This window comes from Diadema antillarum, unplaced genomic scaffold (genome assembly GCF_040938485.1).
Source record: "Diadema antillarum isolate AM-2024a unplaced genomic scaffold, OU_Dant_1.0 seq00000358_RagTag, whole genome shotgun sequence".
Lineage (NCBI taxonomy): Eukaryota > Metazoa > Echinodermata > Echinoidea > Diadematoida > Diadematidae > Diadema > Diadema antillarum.
This window is the reverse complement of record NW_027271364.1, coordinates 1,143,665-1,156,747: the sequence shown is the minus strand read 5'-3', so window position 1 is coordinate 1,156,747 and position 13,083 is coordinate 1,143,665. Positions and strand designations below refer to the sequence as shown.

Below are 13,083 nucleotides of genomic sequence, written 5' to 3'. Positions count from 1 at the left end.
ACGCGCGCGTACGCGCACGTTTTAAGAGAAAATATGAATTTTGAGAACATGAGTAGAATGCGCATAATTTGAAATATATGTGACGTAAATTTCATTGAAAAATTTCATTCCATTAATGAGATATGATTGAGAATGTGTTTTCATATAATGACGTCATAGTGACGTCACGGTCCACTGATCACAATGATACATTAGATTTGTCGTCTTTGGGACATGATGCATACATGGTATAATTTTGAAATTGATAGGCAGCGGACTTTCTGAGCTAACCTCTGCACAACTTTTGCGGAGAAATAAAGAAAGAAAGAAGAAGAAAGAATCCGTACAGATACAGAAGGTGATCCGAAGGATACTCGGATCACCTAATCATAACAAAATAGTAATAGTGCAACTCTTGGTACACTTGCACGGACGAGAGTAAGTATCTTTGTGCACACACCATGTTGGAAATGTAAACAAGAGTAAAGCAAGGCTCAGCCTCCTCAATCGTGCTTTGGAGATGGGAGTTGCTCAGACTGCAAACATGCACCCAGAATTAAGCAACGCTTGATTAGAAAATGCCTCCATACCACATTTGGTCAAATGTGATTTGATAAGTGTGTTTAGGAGCAAGGTGATTCAAGTTTGCTTTCAGACTTTACAAGAAAAGAAGAAGATTATGTGCTTGATTATAATGAGATGCATTTCCAGATTTGTTTACGTATGATTCCTTAGCTTGTCTGAATGGTCTCTAATATGAACTAAATGACAGGTCTCACTAGAGAAGAGACACTTTTGACAAGATTCAGGCCGGATATGAATGACAGATGAAAAACTAATTCATGAGGACGACTCACATTCCGTATTCAACTCGCTTCCCTTCATCATACGGGGTAGCTGTCAGTCAGGATAGCTGAAGGTAGTTTGCCAGCTCCAAAACTTGACTACTCAAATCAGAGATGCTGTTACATTAAGTGAAATCATTGAGACAGGTCAATCAGTGTGGTGGTAATTTGGTCAGTTACTGTCCACTTGGTATTGACCGCCAACTTCTTTGTGAGTGGTGTGCAGTGCCGTGTTGCATGTCTTCATGCTCGTTTGTCAGCAGTCACTATTGTCGACTGGAAGTTCTTTTATATGAGGAGGCAGCTTGCATTTAATAAGAGTAAGGAAACCTTTTATGGCACAAGGACAAAAGGTTTCGGCCAAGTTATTGCTGCAGTCTTCAATTTGAAGGCGGCATACATTACGGATATTTGGTACAAATTTACACTTAATTTAAACGCATACGAGTGTACAGCTGTATATACAGCGATAAGAGATCTTTTTATTGTGCTGCTCATGTTGAAACACTGAAAGTATTCAATCACAACAATTGCATGCATAATGTACAAAATCACTTTCCTTTATTTCATACATATAAACGATGCAGTTATTTGGTGACTGATCAGCGAAGCACATTTTGTTGTGGTTGTTGTCAGAAGATGTCACTTGACATTAGAATAAGTTGATTTTCAATTTCAGTTTGACTGCTGAAGGAGATACATTGTAGGTAGTTTATAGTTCAGATATGCTGCTTTTATATTTCCTTCATACTGCCCCTGGAGCATCCCTTACTAGCCTCATTAGAGTGGGTGTAACACATTAAGATGATGTTAAATATATACAGTGTACTGCAAGTGTTGGTAGATGGTGCATTTAAGTGGCATTGTCTATCAAAGCAGTGACGAGATACTTGTGTGAGACCCTCTCACATTAACCCTGTTGTATCTTAAACATTGTTTCAAAATGATATTCACATTGTATCCACACATGTTGCTGCCGGCGCTGATCGAGAAGGTGATGAGAGTGTAAATGTCAAGCATTTTGCATTCAGGAAATATTGTTCTTGTCATGCAATTTGAGAGCAACTGATCGACAAATTGTTCTTTATCGACACGGGTATGCACTGATTATTCAGTGTTTTAGTTGTAGCCATGACAGAAACATTTTTTTTTTTCATGATACAATTTTTATCATGAATTTTTAAAAAATCATGGCAGCTACTAAAACACTAAATAATTGGTGCTTAGTTATGTCGATGAAGGCCAATTTGTCAATCAGTTGCAGTACAATCAACTTGATGTAAGAACGCATTAATCTGAATTTGAGAGTGCTCAGCAATTATTAAATCTGATTCAGTAGTTAATAGATTTCTCTTGAATTCATATAGCTAGCAACTTGTCAACTGTGAAATTAAAAACATTGAGACTCATGTAACTTCACTGGATATGAAAATCAACAACATCAAAATTTCTGCTCGAATGGCATTCACATTTCTTGTCACTTATAATATTACCCAAATAACAAAGCCTTTTCATTGTTGATAGATTTAAAGCAGAAAACTTCTCCCTTTTTATTGTTGATAGATTTAAAGCAGAAAACTTCTCCTTTTTTTTTTAGGGGGGGGGGGGACTGACAGCTAAGATTATCCATGACTGGAATGATTTGTGTCTAAGATCACATTGAGAAAAAAAAAGGTACAATGGACATATTTTTGTATGTAGCCTATCTTTACGTAGAATCATTGGATCAATCTTTTGCCGAGTGCCATTACAAAGTGCACTTTAATGTGTCAATTATGCACACACACACCTCCAGAGGTACATGTGGGCAATTATATGTGAACATTAAATGCACCAGCACATTAATCGTAAATCAAACGCCCACGTACGCAGGGGAGCGTTTGTCATCATTTGTTGCGTTGAGTCGACACTGCTGCCAAATCATGGCCTCTTGGCTGTAAAGCCGCAAGATGCACCAAAATCGTATCTGACAACAAAAGCAGTAACCATGGCAACTAGCAGTAATTCTTAAAGGGTAAAAGCTGTTGCCATGACAGTTGTTCTAGAAGTGATAGAACAAAGTAATGAACCAGCTATTGTTAAAAGGGTGATATTTCTTCCACAATAACAAAAGAAGATGTCTGTTGATATGACCACCTATCTTTTAATTTCATCATTATATGTGAGCATGGCTGTCTATAGAGTTATAGATAGATAGAAATTCATTCTGGTCAAACAAAAATGGTACGAGCAGCGCCAAGACTGAATTGCATGCCATGTACATACATGTTGGACATGTAGATACTCTATAAAATGATTCAATAATTCTACACAGTAAACATAAAGAGAACACAAGTACAGGTCTTACAGTGTAGCTGCAAATTACAAGTACTGGTATTTCAAAATGCTGTTTAAAGGTACTGTTTACCATTGGGAGCAGTGATTTTAAAAATGCTCAAATTATCAAATTTGATGCATATTTGTGGGTCAGTTGTATCACAAAATATCCTACTGTATAAAATTTTGCAATAAAGCCTGAAATATAAGGAGATATTACAATTTTTCTCAATAAAGCATAGCTGTAGATGGCTTATTCTAGAAACAATTTCATTATTTTACTATTATTCACATTTTGCATATTTAACAATACTTAACTTTGAATATACTGATTAACATTTTTACATTGGTTGTTTCTATCCCAACTCACATTTTGGAACTATTTTGAAGCACTAAAGCTGGGTTTTTGTTCCATGATCTGCAAATAGTTAATAATGCCTTTAAACTTAAGGTAGCACATCATGTTGGACTTTTAGGATTTGTAAATAGAAACACTGTGTGAAGCTCTTCTGGAAATCATATTTGAAGTTACAGGTAACTCAATTAATAAAATTCCAGTACTACTAGAAGTATATGCATGTTATGCAAATAGTATGGAATATTTACTGTAAAACCAGAAATGTTTACGTACATTTTGATTTTTGCGAATTTCGTGAGAGCCAAGATATGCGAAAATGAAATGCACGCAAAAGTTCTTATACACTATATACAAGTACATGCATATGCAAGTATATAATGTACATTGAATGCCATTTGCAATTCATAAAAATTTCATGCCATGTAACAGAATGTCAGCTCCAATTTACAAAAATCTCACGCCGTTAAGATATGTCGCTTTACAGTAGACTGATCTTTACAGAACCAGCTTTGTCAATCTTGTAGATGATTATGTGCTTTTGTTATGTGCAACTAGTAACAAAAAATGTGTATCAACTCTGCCAATAAAAGAAGAAAAGAAATAATATCAGTTTTCATTTCCTAGTGAAACTAGAATAATGTAGTGCCATTTCTAATTGATGTTCAATAAAATGAATAAAAATCAAAACAAATGAAAGGTACAGAAACCTCAGCATCTGTAACAATGTAGCTATTATGGCCCATTTGAGCAGAAACTGAGCCAGGCCTGTTTCCCATGTACTCTGATATCATCAGAAGATGACTTCTGAAGAGACAATTAATGTAAAAGAGATGACCATTTGTGGACCGCTTTGTGGTGATTTTGATCTGCAAGATGCATACTTCCCCGTCACATGTAGCAATTCTTGACATCAAATACGTCCACAGAGTGATGCCCCCTATTACAAAGGTTCTCCTGTTCAATTTACTGAGTCAATTTTACATGCAGGATTCTTGGCTTTCATGGCCACAATGGCTCTTCTTAATGGCTGAGCAGTTCGATAGAAACTGAAAAGCAACAAGAAGAAAGAAATGTGAGGCAGGTGTAATAAATCATTTTCTTTCTTGGTGTAAAGGGGGTGTGTGTGTCTGTGAATGTGTGTGTGACTGTCACTGTGTGTGATTGGCAAAGCTTGGATAGTGTTTGTTATGATGTGTGTGCACTGGGGACGACAACAGAAAAATGATGTGTTTTCAGAAATTGTTATTTGTTGTGGTACATCAGTGTATTAATGTGTGATGAATGGTTGGTGTCTGTGACCAGTGGAAAGCGGGTGTACAAAATGTACCTCCCGGTCCCACTGATGTGTGCAGGAAAATGTGTAAACTAAACTGTGACTGTGAGATGAGATACTTGTACAATGTAGATCCTACACTGTACGTAAACTGCATGACACTCGGATTCCATGGACGTTGGTAAGCATCACAGACATAACTGCCAAATCATATGGATAGAGAAACAGAGAAGAGGGAGTCATGAGATGAGGGTTGATGCATGAAAGAAGAGGTGTCTTCAGGTTATGAGATGATGAGATGATGAGTTTTAAAGGCTCTAGGGAATCAGGGGTCAGAGGTCAAGTGGCCCAATATGGTCAGTTTTTCTCCTTTTTTTAATAATCTTCTGATGTCTTTCTCCCATGAAAACCTTCTTGGAGCATCAGTCAGCTGTGAAAGGGAAATGTTGGATCAATGACAGATGTTGCCTCTTTCCAGACAGACCTGTGCGTGCCATTGAGACGGGTATTTTCAGAGGCGGAGATGCAAGGTCCAGGGATCTCAAACGCCTTGAGAAAAGTGTGACATCATTTGGCCAGTGGTGTGGGGAAACCGAGAGAAATAATGAGAGAGAAATGGAGAACTTGAGAAATGTGTGAATATCTTGGAATGCCTCTTATGAAATCTTGTGCTAATGAGGGAAATCTTAACGTTGTGGCTGGCCAGATAATGCAGTAAACCATTCCTGCCCCCCCCTTTCCCCAATTTGGTGGAAGCCATAAATATCTAATAATACATTATTATCTCTCAAGGGAGGATCTTCTCCAGGCTTGCAGAGAAGACTTTGTGCCAGCTGTCACTTAAAAATATTGAATCACAGAATGTAAACAAACATTAGAATATGTAAGGGATTTAAACCATCCCTTTAGAACTGTACAATAAGCGGCTGAGTGGTGGCTTTCCACTTTCATCCCAGACTAGTGATTATAACTTGACTGATTTTCACAAATTCAAACAAGGATTTGAGTCTGAATGAAGTGACTCTTAGACAGAAGGTCAGAGTTAAAGGCATTTTATTGTTTCTTGTCGTTTAAAAAACATATGGCAGGGCTGCACACTTTGTGATATGCCGCTATACATATACGGCGTATTATTATTATTAACCATTTTTTTTTCTACTGGTCTGACCTATCCCTGTAGGACCAAAAGATACCCAGTTTTCCATTTTTTACTGGTCCAAACTTAAAATCTTCTGGCCCTTCAAGTTCATGTAATTCTTGTGTTGACTTAATTGACACTGATTAATTCAGTGCTTATTTATGATGTTATAGGGAAATTTGTCAATCAGCTGCAATTAAAAACGTAATGATAATAATCTTTTTTTTTTTTCCTACTGGCCCCGACAATGTTATTTTTCTTTACCGGTCATGTCGGGCCAGTAAATTTGGCAATTCCTGAAAGGCTACTGGCTCATGACAGTGATTTTTGCCGATCTGGGACTGTTGGACCGTTGCCAGTTGATATTATTAACAGTGTGTATTGTTTCTGTGAAGATGTGAAAGCCATAGTGACAACTGTGGAAATATGAAAATAAGTTTCATCGTGCAGTCTTTAGGTTGGGGTAGCTTGTGTGATGGTAGTTTCAATTAAAGCAGTGTATTTTGTTGTTGTTGTAAATGTTGGCTTCAACTAAGTTTAGTACTCAGTAGGGGATGCATGATAGACATGATCTTGTGGTTGAAGTGGTGGTTCCTGTTTGCTTGGCTTAGTGCAGAGGATTTGCTGGTGGATGTGACGCTCTACATTCGGGTGCTGTTCTCAGTCAAACCAGCCTTTATTGATTGGACTTTGTCGGACAGTATTTTTACCTGTTATTTTTGTTGTTGTTGATGCAAAGTGCACCTGAAATGAATCAAACTGCAAAGAGTCATAAAAGAAAAAAGCAACGACTTTGTCTGTATAATTGTTCATGATATCTATGACCTCCCCTGTCACCAGTTTCTTTCACTAATCTTTTGCTGCTTTCAGAGTTTCGGCATGGAAAACCTCCGGACGGACCACTGCCCCCACTGCCCATTCCAGCTCCTCTCGGGGACACGCCGTCACCCAGCTGCAATAAGCAGATAATGCGTGCACATCGGAAAACAGAGACCGAACAGTAGCGAGACCGCCATCGCGGTCAAACTCTCACCCCCACATTGTGTCGTACCCGCAGGTGGCAGACTCGCCTTCGCCGGAGCTGCACACGCCCCGGAGCCAGCGGACACAAAGTGTGCCTGACCTCATCGCTGCCGACCCCTCTCTCGACGTCAGCCCCATGAGGCAGCCCGAGACGCACCTGCGGCAGCCGCACAGCACCTCTCCCCCACCGCCGCACGAGCCGCACATACCTGTGAGGGCGCCCTCGCTGGCTTCGCATCACGACGTACTCTCAGCGACACCCTCGCCGGTCAATACAGTACTCTTGAGCTCGCCCTCGCTAAGGGGCGTGGACTCTCTCTCGCAGCAAACCACGGACCTCTCGCAGGAGCTCTCTATCCAAGTGTCCCAAGAGGAGGAGGAGGCACTTGTGAACAGGACAGAGCCCTCTATTGACACAAACTATGCAGCTTGCGGGGATACTGTGGAAGTTGTGTTAGCATCACCGCCTGTCCAGACAATGCCGGTGCCGTTTACTGCAGCCGAGAGCCTTTCTACTTCAATTTCAACGGTTTGTATTAAGCATGTGTGTGGTGTAAGGAATGTTTTTTACATAAGAAACAGATGTGTAATTGTGTAATATTACCACTGCACAATATGTAACAAGCATACAGAAATTTCAAACAAGACAAGTATCCATTTATGCCTTTTGAGTGAGATGCGGAGTGAAAATACTTCGTAGCTGTGTTGTATCTTGTCTGAAAATGTGGAGAATAAATGCAAAGGAAACACAGAATGTAACAAATGTCAGTTGTGTTGATGCTATGATTAAAGACAGATTAAAGACAGAGTTCATCTAGCATGATGTATCGGTACTCTTTTACTGCAAGTTTTGCTGCAGTAGAGCTGGCAGTATGGGCCTGCTTTCTCCAAAATGGTTTGAATTTAGATAATGGTATTATTATCAGGCAGACATCACTTACGGTATAGCTGGAGTGCAAACAGACAGCTCGCCTGTACAATACATGTGCCAAGCTAGCCTGGAGAGTGAATCGGTGTGAATGCTGTTCATGCATGCACATGCATACAGTGTAGGAATCTAGACGACACTGCATAGGCTTCCAAAATCCTCGATCTACCATTCCTTTACGTAATTTATCAATAACATTTCTTGTGGCTGTCTGTCAGAAAGTAAATGTTAATTTGTACCATATCTGACAGTTTCATGGACTTTTTGAAACCAATTATGATAGAAAAGTAGATAATTTCATCTAAAAAATTTGCCGATTGTGCACTGATCGCTATATTTTTTTAACTCCAGCCACCACTAAATACTCGATGTCTGACCGTGAGAATAAAACCCAAGTGAGGTCGCGATATGGGTTCTGACCTTCTCCTCTCATTTAGGCTATTGCCTTTATAGATAGTGAGTGGCTCAAGGCTTGCTCATGATTGTGACGAATGTTGTGTTTAAAGCCTTAGGATTAGAGTCGGGGGTAGATTCCAACAAGATTCCAGAAACCAGGGGGAAAAAATGATTCTAAACAGAAGCAGTTTTCTTGAATTCAAACAGTCAACCAGTAACCAACATGCATGTGTTTTATATGGGGTGTAAGTCTCCTTAATTGAGTAGAAGTCTTCCCCAGACAAAGAAGAATAAAGATGTTATTTTGTTAAATTCTATATGCCATGCAATGTTGGCATAACATTGCATTACAACAAAGAAAGGGGGGGGGGGGGGGAAGGAGAGAGAAGAGGTTGGCATATACATGAAAGTCTGCACAGAGCAAGTGCCCGAACACCTACATTAATTTCAAAACTTGGGGCTCCAGCAGTGTTGAATCTGTTAAACGTGATGTCTGTTGTGCTTCTCTTGGCCGAGATTCTTGGGTGGGAAATTGATATAGTGTGCATGGCTGTTGATTTTGGTTTTGTGCCCTGGCTCCAGCAGCCATTCTAGGATTTCTGATGGGTATTCGATCGGCATTATTCATACATGAAGTATATTCCCCAAGGTTGAAAACAAAAGAAGAGGAAGAAGAAGAAGTAAAAGAATAAGGAAAAGATAAACAGATTTTGTCATGTACAGACTGTGTTAAGACTCCCTTGTACTCAAATTGTGATATACATTCATGTAGCTGGAGTAAAAAATGTGACAAAATTTCAAAGAGGGTTGCAGCTGATGGAAAGGCATATTTTTATTGGGAGTCAACTCTGATATTCCCAGACACCTGGAAAGCACAGTGTTGCATGAAGCCGTAAGAAATGTAAATATTATGCTAGTACTCTGATATTCCTGGAATTTTTTGAGGCATCTTCTTGTTACTTCTGTCAGAAGAATGACGTTTATTAGACAAAAATGTCTATTAAATGTTACTTATTACCAAGGAGGTTCAAGAGAATGGAGTCACAACCGTCTTATTTCCTTTGCTAGATGTTTGATGCCACCGCTCAAAATTATATGAGGCATGTGCCAAACAGGATCTGCCACCCAGATAAGAAGACAATTGACTTGTGTCTCATTGCATAATCACCAGCCACTTTCTAAGGAAGATATGTCTTTGTGATGGTAATTACTTTTCGCCATCCCTTCTTATAAAAGGTAGATGGTACAGACACGAGGATGCGCGAATAGAAATTGCACCCAAAAAAAATGCTGAAATAAAGATGAAAATTACTCGACTGGGCATACCCGGGCACTAATCTGATATATCCATCAATAAAGAATTATACTTGAAGATTGTTGCATATTATTAGTTTCATTTGTGGAAATTAAGTGGAAAAGTGATAAAACCAGCTTTCCAGGATGGTACAGTTTTAAACATTTTCACATGATACAGCTCTGATTTATACTTTTGCGCAAATTTCTGGATGGGATTGACTTTTATTTTACATGTTTATCATTATAAAGTGAAATTTCATTTCATTTAATGAATGAATAAGCAAAATATGGCCAACATTATGTTAACATTCAAAATAAATCTTCCAGTTGCTCAGCAAGACGGCGGCGTCGAACATTGATCATCAAAGGCACAAATGCACCTGTGAAATTCTTTTGTACATCAATAGAAATCTGACAACTGTTTGAATAATTACAGCCAGTTGGAACTCCAACTCTTAAACCTCCTTGTTATCACCATCCAAGACAGTGTTGTCTTAGAGAGTTTCTTTGATTAGGATAAAAATCAAAATGTGTAATAGATTGCTACTGTGCATTTTAACTCTGGAACCCTCCTCTGGAGATATGTTTCTTTCATTAGGATATACTTGTTTGGGGCTTTTGGTTGCCATGGTAGCATGAACTTTCCCATTTTTTGTTGGCGGGCAAGTGCCATCTCATCCCCGGGAACCTGCCACCTTTAAGAACTGCCATTGTGGTGCCTAATCCGGAGCCATTTGCCAGCAGACCAGAAGTTAATCAAATGATTGACCCATGGGGCAGTTCACAAGTCATGCACTGTTTCCTCGCTATTGCGATCAAATTACGCTGGCTGCATTCATTACATGCTAATGCGCCGTTCAGAGTCGTGCATTGACACTCAATGTAGTTTGTCAAAACTGACACACCAGACATGGTACACATGTGTACATGTATACACATTATTCCGCTGCCGAGCAGGCTCGATCATTTGACTTGTCAGTAGTACACTAGTATAAGACGACAAAAATGATGAGTTTGTTTCTCAATGAATGGACGATAGTGCATTGTTATTTACACATGTTTATTCTTTCATATGATGTCATTAATGCAGCCCAATTGTTAGGGACAATTGCAAATCTGCTTTCATGGTATGATGTTAGTCACAAAGAGATATTGAGTCATCTCCTTAAAGGTGTCTTATTCCATGGCACAGAGCAGAGTAAGCAGCTTTTTTTTTTTCTAGTTCTTTCTTTTCAAGTGCCTCTTCTGAAGTTAGCATTTTATTCTATCTTCATTCTGCACTCCATGTCAGACTTGAAACTCAAAGTATGATATCTTTCGTCCCATCGTGGCTCTTACTACTACACAGTCTGGATTTGGTTTCATTCAATATACCGGTACATTCAAGATTTTATATAAAGAACTCATTCCCCCTCTCCCTCACCCCTCCTTCTCCCCCACCCCTCCTTCCTCCCCACCCCTTTGGTCTCTTATATTGTATGATCTCTTACACAAACGATCTTAAACTTGTGATCAAGCAGACCCCATTTTGCAAGCAGCCATTAATTTTTATGTGTGCCACTATATGATGTCTGGCCTCATCCTCCCCTCTATTTTCACACGTACATTGTAGTACAGTGTAAGGCTCCTTTTTTTTCAGTGGGCCGGATGTTGCGTGCACGCACTCCTAAGCCCAAGCATTAAAGACGCTAGGACAGATAAACATCCTATCACGCTATTAACCAAAGGTGTATCTCAAGAACAATGTTTGATGGTAATGACATTTGATAGACTAGGAGGTTATTGCTCGATTATCTTTTAAAAAAGGGTTCCTGTATGCTGTCACATGGCTGCTAGGCTCTAGAGTAGAGTAAACAATGTTCGTGAAGTCATGTTGAAGGAAGAAAGAAGTAAGGAAAGTTCTTGCATATCCACGTGTGTATTTATGCAAAATAAGTGTGTTGATGCTTGTCTTACACTTGACTGGACTACTGTTTTACAGTACCCGAGACACATTGCTAGAATATTTTGATTACGTCAGTGGTAGCAGATCACAATTTACGTGATGTACGTTGTGTGCAATAGTTTTAAGAGAGACAATCATTGTGTACATTGTAGCATGCTACCTTTAGGGAATTATGCTGCAATAAAACCTAGCAAATGAATCTTTGGTGAAGGTTGTGAAACCCATGTCACTCTTGGTTCAAATGTCCAAAATTGGAATAAACCAATGAATAGTAATTTTGTTTAGCATAATTATGTTTTCACTGTATTCAGGAATGATTTTTACTGTTTCGTTTACACAATGTATACTATTATATACATTATATAAACTATATTTGCATGATCAGATGTGTATTATATGCCATATTGTATAAATTATATGTTTGATGAAATGAATCTTGGATAGATTCTTTAAAGAAGTGATTTATTAGAACGACCCATCTCTGTCCATAGATTATCAGCAGTGAAAATATTGTCACTTCCAAAAAGTAAAACTTAAGAGTAAGAGTATAACTATGAGCTGCATTATGTATGATATATATCACACATAGCTGCTCTGTTGATGCAGTTTTTAAATGTGATGTACATGTAACATTGCCTTGTCATATGGAGTGATTAAGGTCACTACAGGCATATTTTGATAGTGATACAGGGTATCTATATTTGGGAGGTTTCCCCGCCTGCAAAAGGCCATGTGATGTGATTTGGTGAGTGAGGATGATTTTAGACTTGTTACAAAAATTCAAATCTAGTATCCAGTCTACTATATTATGTGTGTATCGGTATGTAATATTTCATTATGAGCTGCGCAATTGAGAAGACTACTTTGCAGCAAGCAGCTTGACGTGCAATTTTGCATGGAGATTTAAAAGAATTATTGAGTTTCATTGGTGTACACATTTGAAAACAATTTGTAAATTAACATAATATTTCTCAATTTTTTTTTTCTTTGTCCCCTTGCCTCCCCCCATAGTCGCATATCATCCCACTAGCCGTTGGTGACAGCGTGCCGCGAGTTACGCTAGAGAAGCTCTCAGCAGACCAGACGGGTCTTGTCTGCATCAGCCACTCCAGTGCTGGCTACACCCCAATCCAGGCGTGCCCACCGGTATCCAGCACCCCAACGAATCCCACCCCGACTCCGCCCCCTGCCCCGTCATTATCCCCCGCCCAAGCTGCCACCCCAAAGTCGTCCAGCAAGAAGAAGAAGGCCAACACCGTCAAGTCGGACAAGAATGTACCTTGCAAAGGTGAGAGTTATCACGGACATTTACAGGTCCAGGGCCCTGTTTCATAAAGCTGTTCGTAAAGTTACCAAACAACTTTCAAGCGACTGGTAATCAGTTCTGATGTGCTATACTTATCAGAATTTCCTTAATTCAGCACAAGAACTGATCACCAGTCGCTCAAAAGTTGTTCGTAACTTTACGATCAGCTTTATGAAACACCCCCCCCCCCAACAACCGGAAATTTTCTTTCGTTATCAAACTTTTGTTATAGTCGAACATCTAAAGTATACAAAGATATATAGGCGATAATTTTGGCACC

The 13,083-nt window shown here is 39.2% G+C and overlaps 1 pseudogene; it reads left to right on the top strand.

The window, feature by feature from the left end:
- The window catches only part of LOC139731128 (uncharacterized), a 75,003-nt pseudogene that overhangs the window by 42,852 nt on the left and 19,068 nt on the right, over positions 1 to 13,083 (top strand).